Source organism: Notamacropus eugenii, chromosome 2 (genome assembly GCF_028372415.1).
Source record: "Notamacropus eugenii isolate mMacEug1 chromosome 2, mMacEug1.pri_v2, whole genome shotgun sequence".
Taxonomy (NCBI): Eukaryota; Metazoa; Chordata; class Mammalia; order Diprotodontia; family Macropodidae; genus Notamacropus; species Notamacropus eugenii.
In genome coordinates this window covers 119,231,752-119,254,123 of record NC_092873.1, presented here as the reverse complement: position 1 = coordinate 119,254,123, position 22,372 = coordinate 119,231,752, and the positions used below count along the sequence as shown (strand labels likewise).

The 22,372-nt window shown below is 36.9% G+C and overlaps 1 long non-coding RNA gene and 1 other non-coding gene across 2 annotated transcripts in view; one reads left to right on the top strand and one right to left on the bottom strand.

Moving 5' to 3' along the window:
* Positions 1-22,372, bottom strand: part of LOC140526332 (uncharacterized) — a 162,259-nt gene that overhangs the window by 125,343 nt on the left and 14,544 nt on the right. The window lies entirely within an intron of this gene.
* On the top strand, positions 16,229-16,335 carry LOC140530503 (U6 spliceosomal RNA). Its single transcript, XR_011975941.1, has one exon. It is a non-coding gene; the product is annotated as a U6 spliceosomal RNA (small nuclear RNA).

The following is a 22,372-nucleotide window of genomic DNA, read 5'->3' as shown; positions in this document are numbered from 1 at the left end:
AAACTAGAAAGTAAAGAAAGATATCCCACTGACTTGAGGAAGGAAATGGAATCATGGATTCTTAAGTGTTTAGTGTCTTCACTCAAACCTCAGGGGAGTATTTGAGGGAACCAATAAAGTAAAACCAGTTCAAGAAATTGATTTTCATTTTTCTCTTTAAGTTTCAAATCCACAAACATGCAATGGATCTGTGATTTCTTTGGCAAGATGATTCTCTCCATCATTGAAGTTCTCAATTAATCTATTACTTAGTTTAAAAAATAAAACACCCTAAGGAATTGCTAAAGGAAATTTAAAGAACTTATGTGACTTGCCCAGGGACACTGAACTAGCAAGGGCCAGAAGTGAAAATTAAATCCAAGTATTCTTGACTCTGGGCCTAGGGCTCTGTCCACTGTTCCACCCTACCTCTAAAGCTGAGCATATAACATAACTAAAGTGCGGATTTGCTTCACTTGACTAAATTTACTTGTTGTAAGAGAGGGAATTCTATTGGTAATTGGCAGAGAAAGTGGGAAGTATTAGGAATATACAAAAAAGAAAAATATCAACAATAAATATTTTTAAGGAGAACAAATAATAATTACTTGGGTATTGTGTGTGTAGCGGTGGAAAGTGTAAAGGAGTGGTGGGTTCTGCAATATTGCAGGTCAAAGACTACAGACTGATGAGCAGGAGGATTTGATTCATGAGTAACTGCTGCACTTCCAGTCAAAGTGAGATGGGAGTTGGGGACAGGGGAAGGCAACAAACATTTATTATGCATCAACTGTTTCCCAAGCACAATATAAAGCACTTCACAGATAGTATTTCACTGGATTGAGATAGGAAGACTCAAAAAGAAAGAAAAATCTCATTCTACTGGAGAGATAACACACAAGCAAGCAAAATATACACAGGTTAGAATTAACATCACATTATCTTTTGTGTTTTACTTGATTACAACACTAAATTCTGTTCTTATAAGTTCAAATTATTTAATTAACTGTGTGTTGATTAATTAAACAGAGAAAGCATTGCCAATTTGTAGACTTGGTAAGATTATTAGGAACATGAACCATGCCATATTAACCAAAAGGTTATCTTTGCATTATAATGCACAGATGCTTTTGAGCTCCAAGACTACATTCAAATATTGGAATGTTCTGAGGCTCTTCACCACCATGATGATGTTCAGGCATGTTGGAATTTCAAAGATCTTAGGGTGCTGAGTCAGCATTTTGCCTGTGATTTCTATGCAGGGTTAATGAAATAAAGGGGTTAAAAGATTTAAAGCCAAAAGAGCTTTAGGGATCACCCACCCAATCCCCTCAATTTATAGACAAGTAAACAGGCCCTATAAAAGGAAGTGACTTGCCTAAGACTTCCCAGCTAGAAGGGAGGAGATGAGTCTGGAGAAGGATCTGGAAGGGAGGGCTGATTACATGGACTTCAGGCAGAGTATGTCCAGGTTCCAATTTTGAAGCCAGAAAAAGCTGAGACAATGGTGTTTATCTTCTTTTGGCTCCTCCAGTTCCTGGAAATTAGTTGGCCTTCAGCAGCTATAGCTGGGAAGATTTAGAGACTTCCCCAGGGGAGATTTGCAACATCTAGCTGGGGAGAGATCAATGCTTATTTCATCTGCCTCTACCCTTTTCATGTACCCTAAGATGAATAAAATGGGTGTAGTCATAGGTAGCTTCAAAAATAACATATTTCAAGGTCAATGGAAAAATTTCCCTGACCCTCATATCATATCTCCCTATCTGTTTAATGTTACCTGAACTTTCTTTAGTAGCAGAAAAGGCCTTTCAACAATTAGTGACAAAAGCCTAAAAGGTATACCCTATACTCATTGATCCAACAATACCACTACTAGGTCTGTATCCCAAAGAAATCATAAAAAAGGGAAAAGAACCTACATGTACAAAAATATTTATAGCAGCTCTTTTTGTGGTGGCAAAGAATTGGAAATTGAGGGGATGCCCATCAACTGCGGAATGACTGAACAAATTGTGGTACATGAATGGAATGGAATGCTATTGTACTATAAGAAATGAAGAGCAGGCAGATTTCAGAAGCACCTGGAAAAACTGATCTGAACTGATGCTGAGTGAAGTGAGCAAAAATCAGGAGAACACTGTGCATAGTAGTAACAACATTGTAAAATGGTCATCTTGCAATGACTTAGCTCTTGTCAGCAATACTATGTTCCAAGATAATTCCAAAATTATAACAATGGAAAATGCTATCTACATCTAGAGAAAAAATCGATGGAGTCCGAATGCTGATTGAAGCATACTATTTTAACCTTTTTTTCCCTTTTTTATGGGTTTTTCCTTTTGTTCTGTTTCTTCTTTCACAACATGACTAATGTGGAATTAAGTTTTACATGATTGTACATGTATAACCTACATCAGATAGCATGCCATATTAGGTGAGGGGAGGGAGGAAGGGAGAAAAATTTGGAACTCAAAATCTTTCAAAAAATCAATGTTGAAAATTGTCTTTACATAATTAGAAAATATAAGACCCTATTAAAAAAAGAAATGCCTGGTAGAGTTAACCCATAAATAGAGGATATAAATTTTTGAGTCTGTTTCTTAGAATGGTCTTTTATATTTTTTACGTATAATCAGTAGCAGAACTAGAGTGGTATGACTTTATTTCAAGGCTTGGAAGTTTCAAAATTGAAATATTTATGATACTTTAGTTTTATAGGAACAACTGACTTTAGCACCTAGTTAGCAAGACTAATTAGTTAAAATAGGGAAATATGAGGTGACCCATGCTTTATTCCCCATACGTCATTCCCCCTCTCCTCCAGCTCTACCACAGATGAGCTCTTTCCCTGACCTGACACAATGCTCCTTTCCTTCTTCCTTTCCCCAGCAGTTATTCTATCACCAGTTTTCCTGTATTCCAAGACCTCTACCCTGGTCTCAAGTGAATTGAGAGTATGTTTCAATCACTTGTTCTGAGTATGTTTAACCCTCCTTACTTTAGGTTAAAAAATTACTATTTAATGCTCTTGCCAAGTAGTTAGATAGCTATAACTTTGAGATATGGTTTGAGATTTGCAAATGTTGTGTCTCCTTCACTTGCTTTAATGGCTTACCTTTTGTTTCTCCAAACGAATTTCATTTTATCTATTTCCATAAAGTCTCCTTTGGTAGACTGATTGGTATATCCTCAGATCTATTAATTAATTTAGGCACTACTGTCATTTTCACTTCGTTGGTTGAATTCAATCTCAATGACTATTTTTCCATTACTTAATTCTCCCTTTATGTAAAGAATGGTATACAGAAGAGGCCATCTTGATGACATCCAATGAATTTGAGCTGAAATGGGCTAGTACTTAGAACATAGTGGATGGATTTTTATTTTTATTTTTTTAAGATTCAGCTCCAGGCAGGTCATCAGAATGTTCACTTTGGATTCCTGTGACTCAGGTTCAATTATTAATTGTCTCTAATAGCTGTGGACAAAGAGCAGTTGCAGGAACTTTGGTTCTTGGAATGAATAGCTTCAGAGGAGGATGGATTGAATTCAGTTATGAACTCCCTGGCCATCACTGTTCATCTGTACAGAGAGATGGGAAATACCTCTGAACTTTTAGCTAATATACTTAGTGACTCCTATCTGCAAGGCCCCTTAAAAAGTGCTAGGGAAACAAAGGTTCTAGAGAAGCAGAGACCACAAAATGGCAGAATGAAACAGATTTCCAGCCCAAGACAATCTGGAAGGCCACCAGGAAGGATCTATTGCACCAGGCTTGGAGTTGAGCACAGCCCAGCATGAGTCATGCTGGCATAGACAGGACTGGAAGAGACCTCAGGGCACTGAATTACTGGAATCTATAGTGGTTTTCAGACTTTTCAACCCACAAATGCCAAAGACAGCTTCAAAGGTCAGTGGGAAAGCTTTCTCACTTGAGTGGGAGAGGAACATGGTCTGGTCCCAGCCCCAGGCCCAGGGTAGTGGCAGTCACTTTTTTTTTTTTTTAATTTTTAATTAAAAGGGGCCATCCCTTAAGTAACTACTTACACAGGCCTATTCATTGAATGGGTGTATCTCACTCAAAGTGAGAATTTGATAAGATCTTAGCCTAAAATGGCCAGGGTCCCACATTGCATCCTGGGCTACCTCCAGTGGTCCTGATGTATATCAGGACCACTGGACCCGGAGGGCTCTGGAGATGAAAGTGAAATTGGTGACTTTGCACAGCCTCACTCAAATCAAAGTCAACTGCAAGTCATATCATCATCTTGATGTCATTGTCCTCCTTGAGAATGAAGGACAAATACACAACAACGTGCCACTATTATGTTCAATTTAATATATACTTTTTGAAAAAAAGTGTAATAGAAGTTCATATTTTCTTATACAATCCTCTTTTTCTTCTTTGATTACTGAAATATTCATTTGATGTTGGTTGTTAAGTTAATAATAGAAAATACTTTCCCTTAAAAGCACAAAATAATGGGGTAGTAGTAGGCTGAATTTAGCTTAAGAGGACTTGGATTTGAATTTCAGCTCTCACACTGTCCAAGTAAGTTTCCTAGGTGCCCCTAGGGTTCAGTGTCTTCTATTCTACTTCTATACTATTATTTTTGGTGATCTCATCAGCTTCCATGGATTCAATTATCTTCTCTATGCTGCTGATTCTCTGATATACTTATCTAGCCCTCACCTCTCTTCTAATCCCCAGACTGACATTTCCAACTGCCTATTAGACATCTCAAAATGGATGTTCCACATTACTCAACATGTCCAAAATACAACTCCTCTTCCCCTTGACCATCCTTACCCACTTTGCAAACTTCCCTATTAAAGTTGAAAGCATCCCCATCATCCTGAACACCCATACCTAAGCTAGGTGCCATCTTTGACTTCTCACTTTCACTTCTTATATTCAATCTATTGCCAAATCCTGTCAATTTTACCTTTTTTTAGCATCTCATATATGCCCCCTTCTCTCCTTTGACACTTTTACTCCTCTGATGTAGACCCTCAAAACCACATTCCTAGACTATGACAAAAGTCTGCTTGTTCACCTTGCTTCAAGTCTCCTTTTTATCTTCCACCTGACTGTCAAATTAGTCTTCCTGGCACATAGTAGGCACTTAAATGCTCATTGACTTGACTATTAGGTAAACTCCAGTAATTCCCTATTACCCCCAGGATCAACTATGAAATCTTCTATATGGTGGCTCACAGCCCTTCATAACCTGGCTTCCTATCTTTCTAGTTTTCTTAAGTCCTATGCACCCTTAATATATTTTGGGTATGCAGTGACACTGACTTCTTTACTGTTCTTCAAATAAGATGTGCTTTTCTGACTTCATGAATTTCCACTGACTGCCCCCCCCTGCCCCATACCTAGAATTCTCTCTCTGTCATGTCTGCTGCCTGACTTTCCTGGCTTCTTTCAATTTCTAACTAAAATCTAAGAAGGCTTTACAGATCTCTCTTAATGCTGCCTTCCTTCTGTTGATTATCTCTGATTTATCCTCTGTGTGTGTTTATGTATACTACATACATATGTGTGCATGTGCATGTGTGTGTTTCACAAATAACATATGGGAGGCACTGGAGTTTTTGGACTCCAGCCTCTAACAGTTTCCCTCTTGATCTGATCAAAAAGGAAGGACAGGAAAGACAGCTTTGGAGGGGTTAAGAATCTTACTTTATTCTAGTCTAGTCTTCTCAAAAGTAGTGGCTGATAATGGGAGACCAACTTCTACAGCATTCTCTAATCACCCTTCTCGCAGCGTTCAGTGAGAATACAGAGAATATAGTCGGAAATAAAAATCCTAAGCCTCAATGGGCAAACACAGAATCCCCCCAAGCCTTGATGGTAGTTGATCAAGGCACACACAGCATTACACTGTCATATTGCACCATGGGTTCCCCACACACTATCCAGTACCCACTTGTTTTATAGCAACAGACAAAGAAGGCATATTGCCAGCAATAGCCTCACAGGTTAAATTTAGCAATATCATCAGTCAGCACAAGCATGGTAAATATCACACTATGTCACCCCTATATCTCACTGCACAGTCTCAGTAGGACTGCCTATCACTATGATTCTAGGAATTACTGCCTAGGATCCTTGGGGCTATTCTGGGAACTATCATTTAACATCTGGAAACTAGACAGTGCCATGGCCATGATCCTGAGAAACTAACTCTAAGAAGGATAACAAAATCCTCCTTACTTACAGTGTGGGGATACACACACACACATACATACATATGTATTTCTGTGTGTATATATCTATCTTGTTGGTACATAGTTATTTGCATATTGTCTCCACCATTAGACTGTGAACACTTTGAGAACAGGGACTCTTTTACCTTTTTGTGTCCTTAGGGCTTAGCATGGTAGCATGTTGTTGTTCAGTTGTTTCAGTCATGTCTAACTTTTCATGACCCCATTTGGGGTTTCTTGGCAAAGATATTGGAGTGGTTTGTCATTTCCTTCTCCAGCTCATTTTATACATGAAGAAACTGAGACAAACCAGGTGAAGTGACTTACTCAAGGTCATCCAGATATTAAGTGTCTGAGTCTGGATTTGAAGTCACAAAGATGAGTCTTCCTAACTTTCGGACCCCACACACTATCCAGTATTCTCTGTATTCTCTGCACCTATCCTACTGGCAGCCCTGCCTGGCATATTAGTAGGTACCTAATTAACACTTGTATACTTGGCTAAAAGTGACCTTACAAAATAAGTTGGCTGAACTAGAACTCTTAGGTCTTTTCAAGTTCTAGTGTTCTAGGCCAACCGGACTTGAAACTTTGATCTTTTTTCTCTCTTGACTCTAATCTACCTCACCTCCCATCCTGTCTACCTAATCAGTACATTTTGATACTATCCCTGCAATCTCTTTCTATTTAACTGCTGGAATCCTTGTTCAAGGTTGCATTATTTCTTGTTGTACTCAATGCTTCTCTTGGGAATAGAGGCCTTGGCCTTGGGGTACTGAAAGCACTGATAGTCTTTCAGCTATAGGAACATCACGGTAGTAACATTTTCTCCCAACAAGAAGGACACCAGGAGGTGAGCTTCTATTCCTTGCCTGACCTGGGGTTGATGAGGGAGGATTGAGAGCCTTAACCTATTAAAAACCTTCTTTTTTACACTCTCCTCACCCAGAGCCTGTACTCATGGACCTGAGCCCAGGCTCCACTCCCTTCCCTTCCCCTCCCCCTCCTTCCTTTCCTTCTCCTGCGCTAGTGCAACAGAATACCAATTATGTTTATACTTCTCAAAGCATGCAAACTTTATTGATCAAAGCTTACAACGTTTTCTAAAAACAGGCTACCATACCACCACCACCATCTTACCATCACTATCACCACCAACACCGCCCCATCCTCTTGACATTTTATAGAGGGGTTTTTTTGTTTTGTTTTGTTTTGTTTTAGGAAATCAGGGTTAAGTGATTTGCCCAGGGTTATATACAGCTAGTAAGTGTGGTGTCTGAGACTTGATTTGAACTCAGAGCCTCTTGCTTCTAAGGCTGGCACTCTACCCAATATGTCACCTACCTGTCCCTAGATTCTCTTTCTGCCCAGACAAAGGTCAAGTGTATCTCTCCTGGGTGATCTATAGCCAAATCTCTAAATCAATGTCAAATAATCAGAACTGCCCTGGAGCTATTGGATTTACTTCAGTTTCAAGAGTGGAGCAGACAGGGGTCAGACCTACTTAGGAATAGGCTAATGACTAGGATCTCAGGATTTTTCTACATTTAGTTAGTTAAAATTGTTTACCACATAATTTGATTGGTAGTTTATTTCAAAATTTCTACAACTGTGGATAGTATGTTCTCACTGATAAATAGACATTGCAGGGCCTCTGGATATTTATTATCTGTTTTTAAGAATATACTTGTTCAGTCTTTCAGTTGTGTCCAACCAAATATGTAATAGTTTTGTGACCCATTTGGGGTTTTCTTGGCAAAGATACTAAAGTAGTTTACCATTTACTTCTCTAGCTGATTTTACAGATGAAGAAACTGAGGCAAACTGGGTTAAGTGACTTGCCCAGGGCCACATAGCTAGTAAATGTCTGATGTCAGATTTGAACTCAGGAAGATGGGTCTTCATGACTTCAGGTCAGGTACTATTCACTATGCCATTTAGCTGCCCTTAGAGAGTACACATGTGTTACAAGAGAGAAGATAGGGAGGTGAATAGAATTTTAGAAAAGTTAGATGTGGTAGTCTTCTGGAGAAAATTGAATTGGGACAGAAATTCTCAGTGGAACATGATACCTAAATAAAAATTGGCCATTTAGGGCATAAAAACCTCACAATTCAATGAAGAAGGGCAGAAATATTAAATACACCATAGATCATGATGCAATAAAAATTACATGTAATAAAGGGCCATGGAAAGATGGACTAAAAATAATCTGGAAACTAAATAATCTAATCTTAAAGAATGAGTGAGTCAAAAAAAAATCACAGAAACAATCAATAACTTCATCCAAGAGAATGACAATAATGAGACATTATGCCAAAACTTATCTGATGTAGTCAAAGTAGTTCTTAGTTGAAATTTTATATCTTTAAATGCTTATATAAATAAAATATAGAAAGAGGAGATCAATGAACCAGACATGGAACCAAGAAAGCTATAAAAAGAACAAATTAAAAACCCCCAATTAAATATCAAATTAAAAATTCTGAAAATCAAAAGAGAGATTAATAAAATTGAAAATAAGAAAACTATTGCACTAATAAATGAAACTAGGAGCTGGTTTTTGAAAAAAACAAAAAATAGATAAACCTTTGGTTAATTGATTAAAAATAAATAAAGAAGAAAACCAAATTACCAATATCAAAAATTAAAAGAGTACATTCACCACCAATGAAAAGGAAATTAAAACAATAATTAGGAACTATTTTGCTCAACTGCATGACAATGAATCTGACAATCTAAGTAAACTGGATGAATATTTACAAAAAATAAATTAACAGAAGAGGAAATAAAATACTTAAATAGCCCCATTTCAGAAAAAGAAAGTGAACAAGCCATCAAACAGCTCCCTAAGAAAAAATCTCCAGAGCTCCATGGATTTACAAGTGAATTCTACCAACTGTTTAAAGAACTAATCATTTCAATACCATGTAAACTATTTAGAAATATTTAGACAAGGAAGAAGTCATACCAAATTCTTTTATGATACAAATATTGTGCTGATACCTAAGCTGAGAAAAGTCAAAACATAGAAAGAAAATTATAGACCAATTTTCCTAAAGAATATAGATGCAAAAATTTTAAATAAAATTTTGGCAAAGAGATTACAGCAACTTGTCATGAGAATAATATACTATGACCAGGTGGGATTTATATCAAGAATGAAGGACTGGTTCAATATTAGGAAAACTATCAGCATAATTGACCTTATCAATAACAAAATTAACAGAAATCATGTGATTATCTCAATAGATGCAGAAAAAGCTTTTGACAAAATATAACACCCATTCCTATTAAAAGCATAGAAGTCAATGGAATTTTCCTTAAAATGATAAGTAAAATCTATCTAAACCCATCAGCAAGCTTTGTATGTAATGGAGACAAATTAGAAGCATTGCCAATAAGACCAGGAGTAAAACAAGGATGTCCATGATCACCACTGCTATGCAGTATTGTTCTAGAAGTGTTAGCTTTAGCAATCAGAGAAGCAAAAGACATGGAAGGAATTCGAACAGGCTGTGAAGTAACAGAGCTATTACTCTTTGCAGATGAAATGATGCTGTACTTAGAAAACCCTAAGGAATCAATTAAAAATCTACTTGAAATAATCAACAACTTTAGCAACGCTACAGGATATAAAACAAACCCACAGAAATCATTGATATTTCTATATATTACTAACAAAGCTCAGCAGCAAAAGATAGAAAGAGAAATTCCATTTAAAAATCTGTGAACAATATAAAATATTTGGGAATCTACTTGCCAAGACAAACCCAGGAACTATATGAACACATTGCAAAACACTTTTGACACAAATAAAGTCAGATCTAAACAACTGGAAAAATATGAGTTGCTCACGGATAGGCCAAGCTAATATAATAAAAATGATGATTCTGCCTAAATTAATTTACTTATTCAGTGCCATAACAATCAAACTGGCAAAAATTTATTTTACACAGCTAGAAAAAATAATAATAAGATTCATCTGGAAAACAAAAAAAAGGTCCAGAATATCAAGGGAATTACTGAAGAAGAATGCAAGGTAAGGTGGCCTAGGCATACCAGATCTAAAACTGTATTATAAAGTATCAATCATCATAACTACTTGGTACTGGCTAAGAAATAGAATGATGGAGTAGAATATGTTAGGTACAAAAGACATAGTGGTCAATGACTACAGGAATCTACTGTTTGATAAATCCAAAGACTCCAGCTTCTGGGACAAGAACTCACTATTTGACAAAAACTGCTAAGAAAACTGGAAAATAGTAAGGCAGAAATCAGGCACAGACAAACATCTTACACCATATACTAAGATAAGGTCCAAATGGGTACATGATTTAGACATAAAGGATTAAGTAATAAGCAAATTAGGAGAGCAAGGAATAGATTACCTGTTACACCTATGGAGAAAGAAAGAATTTATGACCAAACAAGAGATAGAGAACATTATGAAATGCAAAATGGATAATTTTGATTATATTAAGTTAAAAAGTTTCTGCACAAACAAAGCCAATGCAAAAAGATGAAAAGGGAAACAGAAAGCCAGGAAACAACTTTTACAGCCAATATCTTTGATAAAGGCCTCATTCCTGAAATATATAGAGAACTGATTCAGATCTATAAGAATACAGATCATTTCCCAATTGATAAGTGGTCAAAGGATAGAACAAGCAGTTTTCAGATGAAGAAATTAAAGCTCTCTGTAAACATATGAAAAAATGCTCTAAATCACTACTGATTAAAGAAAGGCAAATTAAAATAAGTATGCGGTACCACATCACATCTATAAGACTGGCTAACACAACAAAATAGGAAAATGATAAATGTTGGAGATGTGAGAAAACTGGAGCATGAATGCATTGTTGGTGGAGTTGCAAATTGATCCAACCATTCTGGAGAACAATTTGAAACTATGCCCAAAGAGCTATAAAACTGTGCATAACCTTTGATTCAACAATATCACTAGTCGATGTATATCCCACAGAGATCATAAAAAAGGTAAACGATCCCACATGTACAAAAATATGTATAACAGCTCTTTTTGTAGTGGTCAAAGAGTTTGAATAGCTGAAGAAGCTGTGATATATGAATGTAATAGAATACTTTATTCTATAAGAAATGATGAGTAGGCCAACTTCAGAAAAACCTAGAAAGACTTACATGAACTGATGCTGAGTGAAGTGAGCAGAACCAGGAGAACACTGTACGTAGTAAAAGCAACATTGGTTGATGACCAGCTTTGATAGACTTTGCTCTTTTCAGCAATGTAATGATCTAAGTCGATTCCAAAGGACTCATGATGGAAAATGCTATCCATATCCAGAGAAAGAACTATGGAATCTGAAAGCAGATCAGAACATGGTATCTTCCCTCTTTTTTTTCTTTCTCATGTTTTTTCCCTTTTGTTCTGATTCTTCTTTCACAACATTACTACTATAGAAAAATGTTAATATGATTGTACATGTATAGCCTATACCAGATTGCATGCTGTCTTGGGGACTTCTGCTTAGGATAAGCCCACTCTGAGTAGCTACAGCAGTAGCAGCAAGAGGACTGGATATTTCAGCTGTGAAACATGGCATCAGCTTTGATTTGTCAAATGATATTGAGTGTGCACACTGAATTAATTGTACAGGTTGTGCTGGAAGCCTTAGTCTTCAATGAGAGGAAGGTCAAGATTACCAAGGATTTGGTGGATCTTCTTGTGGAAGCTAAATAAGAAGTGCCATCATAGCTAGAACCATGACTGAGGAACATTACCATAAGGGTAACAGAGTAGGAGATTCAGGAGGTTTTGATGCCAGAGACCATCGACAAAGTAGAAATGCCAGCTGTGGTCACAGCGGTGATGGAGGTGGTAGTCATGGCAGCAGTAGAGGATTTAGTGAAGATGGCTATGGAGGCTTCTACAATAGGGATGAATATGGAGGAAATAATAACACCCAAGGGGCTGACTGGTGGGTTAATTAAATCTGCTTACAGTAAGTCACTCTACCAAACAGACTACACCTTAAGTAGTTTCAAGAATTTGCAGTACATTACCAGCTGTGATTCTCCACTGAAGGAAGCTCAAAGTTACAAGAAAGGAAAGGAACAATCAGCAGCCCAATTCAGAAGGTGGCTTGAACACTTCATTGCTATAGTTTGGATGAACTCCCATTCCCAATGCTATCCCTCCCCCAAAACTGCATTTATAATTTGGTGCCTAAGGATCATGTTCATCAATGCTCCATGCCTTTAACTTTAGACAACTTTTATTTTCATGTTCTCTTGGCTCAGTAATGCTCAAGATATGAACTGTTTGGGCAAAATAAATTTCCTGAGCTTGGGCTAAAATCAAACTTTGGCTTACCGGTGTGATACAACTTAAATGGGAATCATTGATTGACCTAAGAATATTACAAAGGAAAACTTATGCAGTAGCTGGGGAAAACCAAAACCCAAAACAGACATGTTGGTGCATATCAATGCAATTAGTTCCTAATATGGCAAACTGTACTAAGTTAAATTTCTGATTCACTCTTTCCTAGACAGAACTTTGTAGTCATTGATAAGCCATTCTTGTCATGGGGCAACTAGGTGGTGCAGTGGATAGATTGCTGAGTCTGGAGTTAGGAAGACTCATATTTTTGAGTTCAAATTTGGCCTTAGATACTTAATAGCTATGTGACCATGGGCAAGTCACTTAACCCTGTTTGCCTCAGTTTCTTCATCTATAAAATGAGCTAGAGAAGGATACGGCTAACCACTCCAGGATGTTTGCCAGCAAAATCCCACATCGGGTCACAAAGAGTTGGACATGAGAAAAATAACCGAACGAAAAACATTTTGCCCATAACTTCTTACAAAATGCTTCTTTTATTGTGCATTCAGAGAATTATCTATATGCATGTACATATATATATATATATATATATGTGCAACCATACATATGTCTTGTGTGTCCTTAAACTGCCAATCTTATCTTGTCTATCGGCAATTGTTGATCGCAATAAGGGACTGGATTCTAAAATGTATCTGGGACCATGGGAATAATAATTAGGAAGCAAACCGTTTGCCCATGACAGATTTCTAGATACTTTTTGCTGCTAGTTTTGCATAGTATTTAACAAATATTTATTTTTGTAAGCCTAAAAATGATTCTTTGAAAGTTTAGAAAAACTTGACCAATGCCAGGAAAAAAGACACTGGCACTTGAATATTGAATGTCACTGTGTGTGTGTGAAATTACATATTTTAGGATAGTGTGAGCTTTTATATTAGATGATATTAAACTCTTAAGTCAAATTAAGCAGATCCAGTGTTGGCAGTGTAGCCCTAACTTTCTGATGTTAGTCAATAAAACTGGTAACTTGAAATGAAAACATGCCAACATTTTGATATACTTGTCTTAAGATACTATTGAAACACTTTTCTAAATACTGTTGTAAAGTGTCCAGATTCTCAGATGTTTGTTGTATGAGTTTTGTTTAGATATGTTTTCTTTTTTTCCCATGAGTGCCTGATACATTGGAATCTTCAAAGAGGTAGTTATCTTTGTTGTATTTGCATAATCAGTGATTTGTGCATATGTCTTGTGTGCGTGACCTTAAACTGCCAATCTTATTTTATCTTTTGGAGACTGGTGAACAAAAGGGACTAGATTCTAAAATGCATTTGGAACCATGAGAATTATAGTTGGGAAGACAACAGTTTGCCCGTGGTGGATTTCTAGATACTTTTAGCTGCTAGTTTTGCAAAAATATTTATTGAGACTTTTAACACATTTATTTTTGTAAGCCTAAAAGTGATTCTTTGAAAGTATACAGAAACTTGACCAAAAGACAGGACAAAAACACCAGCATGTGAATGTTCAATGTCACTGTGTGTGAAATTATTTTGGAAAGTGTAAGCTTTTAATGTTAGGTCACATTAAACTCTAAAGTAAATTAAGCAGACCCAAAGTTAGCAGTGTAGTCATAACTTTCTGATGTAAGTCAAATAAAATTGGCAACTTGAAATTAAAACAGGCCAAGGTTTTGATATACTTATCTAAAGACATTAATGAAACACTTCTAAACACTGATGTGAAGTGCTCAGATTCTCAGATGTTTGTTGCATGAATTTTACTTAGTTGTGTTTTCTTTTTTCCTCCCTTGAATGTCTAATATATTGCAATCCTCAAACAGGTGGTTATCTTTGTTGCATTGGCATAAGCAGTGACTTGTGCATTCAGCAGTAACATCTTAGCTCATTTTACCAGCCAGAAATATTGTCAGTTCATAAACAAGGATTCAAAGATCACATATATAAGAATGGATTGTTTTAACTTATTAGATATAAAGACTGACTTTGATGTCACTATAGGTTTAGTTATTGCTTACTGGATGAGTTTAGATGCTAACACTGCACTTGGTGTGCATATTCTGATGTTATTAAAATAAAAAGTTGAACCACAATATGTCTATACACACATATATTATAGCTAGTATTTTTCCATGAATAGAATCTATAAGCTGCAACCTCCATTAAGGGGAAACTATCATGGTGGCCTGAAGTCCACCAGACCTAATCTTATGACACTAGCCTTTAAGAACCTTTAATGTCGAAAAACACAAAGACCCCTGCTTCTGGGATAAGAACTCACTGTCTGACAAAAACTGCTGGGAAAACAGGATAACAGTGTGGTGGAAACTGGGCATAGACCAATACCTGACATCATACAGCAGAATAAAGTCCAAATGGGTACATGACCTAGCTGTAAACGCTAATACTATAAACAAATTAGGGGAGCAAGGGATAGTGTATTTGTCATATTTATGGAGAATGGAGAAATTTATAACCAAACAATAGATAAGAGAACATTATGAAGTACAAAACAGACAATTTTGATTACATTAAATTGAAAAGTTTTTGCACAAACAAAACTAATGCAACCAAGATTAGGAGGGAAGCAGAAAACTGGGAAAGAGTTTTTATAGCTAGTGTCTGTGATAAAGGCCTCATTTCCAAAATATATAAAGAATTGAGTCAAATTTACAACTGTAGAAGTCATTCCCTAATTGATAAACGGTCAAAGGTTATGAACAGGCAGTTTTCAGAGGAATAAATTAAAGCTATCTATAGTCATATAAAAAATGCTCTAAATAACTTGATTAGAGAGATGCAAATCAAAACAACTCTGAGGTACCACATCACATCTATCAGACAAAACAGGAAGATGATAAATGTTGGAAAAGCTGTGGGAAAACTGGAATACTAATTAATGGTTGGTGGAGCTGTGAACTGATCCAGCCACTCTGGAGAACAATTTGGAACTATGCCCAAAGGGCTACAAAAATGTGCATACACTTTGATCCAGAAATATCACTTCTAGGGCTGTATCCCAAAGAGATCATAAAAATAGGAAAAGGTCCCACATGTACAAAAATATTTATGGCAGCTCTTTTTGTGGTGGCCAAGAACTGGAAATCAAGAGGATGCCCATTAAGTGGGGAATGACTGAACAAGTTGTGGTATATGAATGTAATGGAATACTATTGTGCCACATGAAATGACGAACATGTGGACTTCAGAAAAACCTAGGAAGACTTATATGAACTGATGTTGTATGAAATGAACAGAACCAGGAGACTATAATACGCAGTTAACAGTCACAGTGTGCTAGGACTGTTTCTGATAGACTTAGCCCTTCACAGCAATGCAAGAACCTAAAACATGCCCAAAGGACTCTTGAGGCAAAATACCATCCACATCCTGAGAAAGAACTATGGAATCAGAATGCAGAATGAAGCAGACTATTTTCTCCTGTGTTATGTTTTAGTTTGGTTTTTCTCATGATTTCTCCTATTCGTTTTAGTTCTTCTATGCAACACAACTAATGTGAAAATGTGTTTAATAAGAATATAAGTATAGAATCGATGTAAGATTGCATGCCATTTAGGGGACTGATGGGAGAAGGAGGGGGAGAAAATTTAAAATTATGGAAGTAATTGTTGGAGACTGAAAACAAATAAATTAATTAAAATTTTTTAAAAAAGAACCTTTAGTGCTCGCTTCAGCAGCACATATACTAAAATTGGAATGATACAGAGAAGATTAGCATGGCCCCTGCGCAAGGATGACACGCAAATTCGTGAAGTGTTCTACATTTTTTTTAGAATGCTTGGTGTTTGGGGGGGGGGAGACAAAAGGGGAGAAAATTTGGAACCTAAAATTCTGTTAAAATGAATGTTAAAAGTTAAATAAATTAATTAATAATAAAAAAGAACCTTTAATGTCAAGTCGATAAGCATTTATTCATTGCTCACTATGCTCCAGGCAGGGCAGCCAGATGACACAACAGATAGAACACTGGGCTTAGAGTACAGAAGATCATCCAGTCTCAGACATATCCTAGCTGTGTGACCCTGGGCAAGTCACTTAAAATTGTTTGCCTCAGTTTTGTCATCTGTAAAATGAGCTGGAGAAGGAAATAGCAAACCACTCCAGTATCTCTGCCAAGAAAATCCTAAATGGACTCATGAAGAGAACGTGACAGAAAAACAATAAATGTTCCAGGCATTGTGCTAAATGTTAGGATTAAAATTATAGGCAAAAAAAGGCCCAGTTCCTGCTCTCAAAGCACTTACATTCTCTTAGGGGATATCAACTTACAAAAGGTTGATGAGAGCAGGAGAAGTGGTAGAAAAAGTCCTGTAGAAATGAATCAGTAGTGGATTCTGGAGAAGAATGAAGAAATGGATGACCTGGACCTCTTCCTTAGAGGTTCTGGGAGGAATCAGCCATTCAGAGAGAAAGAGAGAAATACAGAGACACAGAGATAGAGAGACAGAGACCCCAGGGTTGGGAGTGGGTACTTCCACTGTGAGAAGTGCTGGAGTGGAGTGAGCTTCCAGGGGAAGAGGTTATAATCAAAACAAACTCAAATACTGAAGGGGAGGGTATTAAAAAGAAAGGAAGAAATAGCAAAAACCTTGGCTCAAGGATGGAGTAAGGATAAGAGAACTGCAACAGAGAGAAAATGGGTTGTTTCACTTATAAGATCACAAGAAGGAAGCTCCTTCTCTTCTACTATTTTCTTATTTGTAAAAAGGAAGGTGAAAGTAAAGAGAGAGAAAAGTAAAAGAGAACTAGAATGAGGGAAGGACACAATTAACAATAACTAAGTATGTGAATGGGTTGAATTAACCCACAAAATGGAAGTTGATAACAGCATGGATTAGAAAGAAGAATTTGGCAATACGCCATTTAAAAGAAACACACTTGAAACATAGAAATTTACAGAGAGTTAAAATGAAGGGCTTGAATAGTTTATCATGTTCTAAACAACATGTTATAATTAACACAAATAATGTTCAGGTCTGTGGTTTTCTACTTCATAGTTTTTCAATATGTGTTCTATCACTGTTTCAGATCTTTTTAAATACTGAAATGTATTTTTCAAGAACTCAAGTTCACCTCCACAAAAGTCTTCTTCTGCTACTTCTGTGAGGTATGAAATTGATCTTGGATCCTCTAAGGCCATAACACAGGACCTCAAGTTGTGGAAATTCCTACTAAGTGAGAAAGGATCCAAATATTGTCCCAGGGATGAACTGCATGATAATTGTCCAAGGACAAGTCTAGCTATACTCAAAATGGCTAATAACTAGATTGATTGCATGACAATGTTTTTTTCATTTATATCAAATAAATTACACTAGGAGTTGTAATTCATTAATGTTGGCAGAGAGTGTGCACAGATGGATGAGATGACAGCTCCTTGATGCACTGAAGGATGGGTTCTTATAAGAATCATATTTTTTTCAAATTCATTAGCACCTCTGTACTTTTCTCTTTCAAATAACTGCAGAAAAATAAGAGGTAAAATGTCCCACAAAAAAATTTTTTTCAGGGTAAAAATAAACATTCTTCCTAGATCCTGATATAGGCTCACAAAACCTGACCATTATAAAAGAGAGAAGGGTCAAGTCTGTTAAGCACAATAAGTATTTGTACACATCATTTTCCATGTCTGTTCCTTATGTGTTGCATATGATACTCCCTAAACCATGACAGTTCTTCATATAATACTCTAAATGAGTGGCTTCAGATGTGAAATGGATCTCTGATGGCAATAAATTCACTTAGAAAACCACAAATGAACATTATCTATGTTGTATTGCATTTTTATTCATTTTGTTAAACATTTCCCAATATCATTTTAATCTCGTTAAGGCTGTACTCTACTCTCTGTCATCTACCCAGTCTGTAACTAAACCAATTTAAGTTCTACTAACATGTTTGTGATCCCATTATGAAATACATTGTGATCCAACCCCACGATCTGGTGATACAGATATTTTCCTTCCTCTTCTCCTTAGCATTTGGACAGTAGACCAAGACTGGAACTAGTGGCACCTAGCTTAACCATGCCCTGCTCTTCTGCAAATCCAGTGAAACTTCATTGCTCTCAGACCAGGGTCTCCCAACTAGCATATAGATTGATACATTTGTTGACTGTGGACTTATTTTACATTTAGATAGAAAGGTCAAAAATGGGTATGTTTGTCCAGACAGAAAAGCCTGGGAACCTTCTGCAAAAGAGAGAGCAGAGGCACTATCAAAACAGTAAAGTACAAAAATATTCAGGTTGAGGCTTAGGTCAGCTTCTTACTTGGTAGAGAGATCTAAAGCCAGGTTCTCATGGGGGTGAAGGGCTCCACTCAAGTTCCTGCAGGTGAAACACTCTTGTTTTTGAAGCTAGTGTCCCCATTGTTAAAAAGGGGGTCTCCAGAATGGGAAACAAGTCATCTAAAGAGAGACATGCTTCTGTGTCTTAAAAAAAAGAACTCCCACATTTTTCATACACACTCACTATTGGTCTAAGATTGAACAGATTGTGATACAGATGGAGTTTTTATACCAGGAATGATCTTGCTAAGCAGTTTCCAAAAGAAGGATTCTTTAATTTTGATAAAATAGAACATTTTAGAAATATTCTTGAATCCTGCAGCTCAAAGATGAAAAAGAATGAGTCAGAAGTCTATTTTGATCAGCATGTAGAAGCTGCCATGAGATTTCTACAGTTGAACTTTAGACGTCTTAATGATTCTACCCAACAAGAGTTAAAGCAAAAATGTGCTTCTAGCCAGTCTGGTTCTCCTTCTGTGTCTCCTCTGTCAGCTGGGGAGAAGGAAACAGGAAAGGATCTTTTGGAACTTTACAAAGAATCCCAGGAGATGAGGAAAATTCCTACTGCTCTTTTAGTGCCTATCATTATTCTTTACTCCACTGTCTTCCTGGACATTTTGCCTCATTGCAGGTTATACTAACAAACATAGAAATGTTCTCCTGGAAAATGAATTAATAAAAGGGAATGAGGTGATAACTATGGTCCTCTTCACCAACTCCCTGAAGTAGGTAGAAACCTCATCACAGCCCTTATGCCTTGAGCCCAGGTGAAGTTGGTTATAGATTTCCCTAATATTAGGGAAGCACCTAAGAAATGAGGAAGAATGAACAACTGTCACTAACTGCTATAATCCCATATTGGCAACTCTGAAACAAGTTTTACTACATGTTGTGCAATGGAGACAGGCAAAAAACCAAGAGAAGAGGCATGGTGTCCCAATATTGATGCTGGACAAGGTCAGAACTTTGATCAGATTCAACAGGAACTGCTTAATGCAATCAATGGTCTGTCCTAAATAAACAGGTTGGAGAAAGATGAATACCTTCAAGCAGAATGAGAACGAACAGCCAACACACTACTTAAAATGTCTAAGGGCAGTTTTTGAAAGGCTCTTTAATCACTGATGAACCAGATGACAATGCCAAGGAAGTGGTGGCAGGCCCTTCTGTCCAAGGTCTCCTCTCAAAATTCAGAAGCTGCTGTATAATGTCTGTATTGGGTAGCATACTAATAGCCTCCAGTAATTTGTAGCAGTGGAGGACCAGTCTTCCTTGTCACTCCTCACTTTCTTCTCAGTACTCCCCCCCAGCCATATCCAATCATTTGCCAAATTCTGTTGCTTCTACCTTCATTATTGCTGTTTAGTCAATTAGTCATGACCTACTCTTCATGACCCTATTTGAGGTTTTCTTGGGAAAGACTGTTTGCCATTTCCTTCTCATACTCATTTTATAGGTGAGGAAATTGAGGGAAACAGGATTAAGTGACTTGCCCAGGGTCTCACAGCTAGTAAGAGTCTGAGGCTGGATTTAAACTCAGCTCTTCCTGACTTCTGAGTCAGCAGTCTATCCACTGTACCACCTAGCTGCCTTCATTACATCTCTCATGTGCCAGTACCTTGAGGTAGGTACTCATTACCTTACCCTGGAATATTGTAATAGCCTGTTGGTTGTTGTTCTTGTCTCAAATCTGTCTACACTTGAGTCTACTCAGTTGTCAAATTGGCAGTCTTCCTAAATCAAGGTTCTTCCCCTTACTCAAACTCCAGTGACTCCTTATCATCTTCAGAATCAAACATAAAATTCTCCGTTTAGCTTTTAAATCTCTCAAAATCTGTCTCTTTCCTAACTTTCAAACATTCTCATACTCAAATACTCCCCTCCATTTACTCCTGCAATCCAGGGTCACTGATTTTGCCGCCCCTCACACACGAATCTTTCATGAATTTTCACTCTTTGCCACCCCTCACACATGAATCTTTCATGAGTTTTCACTCACCTTGCTAATGCCTTCCAATATCCATCTCCTGGCTTCCCTAGCTTTTTTCACGTCCCAACTAATACCCTACTTTCTGCAAGAATTCTTTCATAGAGCAGAGCCAGGAGAACATTGTACACAGTAACAGCAGTATTGTATAATGAATAACTGTAAATGACTCAGCAATTCTCAGCGATACAATGATCCAAGACCATTCCAAAGGGCTCATTACAGAAAATGTAATTTACATCCAGAAAAAGAACTGATGCAGTATGAATGAAGATGGAAGAATACTATTTTTTACTTTATTTTTTTTTTTTACAACATGACATATGGAAATATATTTTGTATGATTCAACATGTGTAACATATCAAATTCCTTACCATCTCAGGAAAGGGGGAAGTAAGGCAGGGAGAAAATTTGGAACGCATTTTTAAAAAATGAATGTTGAAAATTGTCTGTACGTTTAATTGGGGAAAAAATTTTAACAATTTTTTAAATTGAAATTAGAAGCTTTTCACAGACGTCCTTAATCTTAGTTTCTTACCTCTGAGATCATCTCCAATTCGTCCAGAACATATCTTGTTTGTACATAATTGCTGGCATGTTATATTCCCAATTAGAATGTGAACTTCTTGAGAATAGGGACAAATGTTTTTTTCCTTTGTATCCCCACTCAGACTTATTAACAGTCTCCAGTACAAAGTAAGTACTTAATAAACTTATGTACTTAGCAGAATAAGGAAAGGATGACTGTGATAAAAAATGAGTGGCTCTTCAACTCCAAAAAATTCAATTTATCTGATCCAAGAGCCAAAGAATAAACAGGAAAAATAAACTAATGCAAATTGGAGCCCAAAACAAGGTCACACGCTGCTCATTAACTTGTTCCTCAAAAATGTACCATGCACTTTTACTGCAATAAATTTTACTGCAATGAGTCCAGTCACACTCACCATTCCCCCCAGGAGGAGATGCTTCTACACACTCCCCAAAACTTGCCCTGCTGGGAAAGCCTCAAGGGTAGCAGTTTTGTCATTTTGATGTTTGATGGCTTTTGATAGTTGATCAAGCTGGCCCATATGTTGAACACTCAGTAAATGACTTCATATTTTCTCCTTTTTTAAAAGTATTTTTCCCAATTACATGGAAAACAATTTTTAACAGTTGCTGATTTTTTTTTTTTAAGTTTTCAGTTCTAAATCCCATCCTTCCCTTGTTTCCCTCCCTCCCTCTGTGAGATGATAAGTAATTTGATACAGGTTATATATGTGCAATCATATAAAATATTTCCATAGTAGTCATTTTGTGTAGGAAAACTTAAGGAAAAAGAAAGGAAGTTAAGAAGAAAGAATGAAAGAACAGCAGGAAGGGACGGAAGGAGGGACCAAGGCGGGAAGGAGGGAGGAAGGAAGAGAGAGAGAAAGGAAGAAAAGAAAGAAGGAAGAAAAAGAAAGAAGGAAAAAGAAAGTGAAAAACAGTATGTTTTGGTATGCAGTCAAATGACATCAGTTTTTCTGGAGCCAGAATTTTCATCA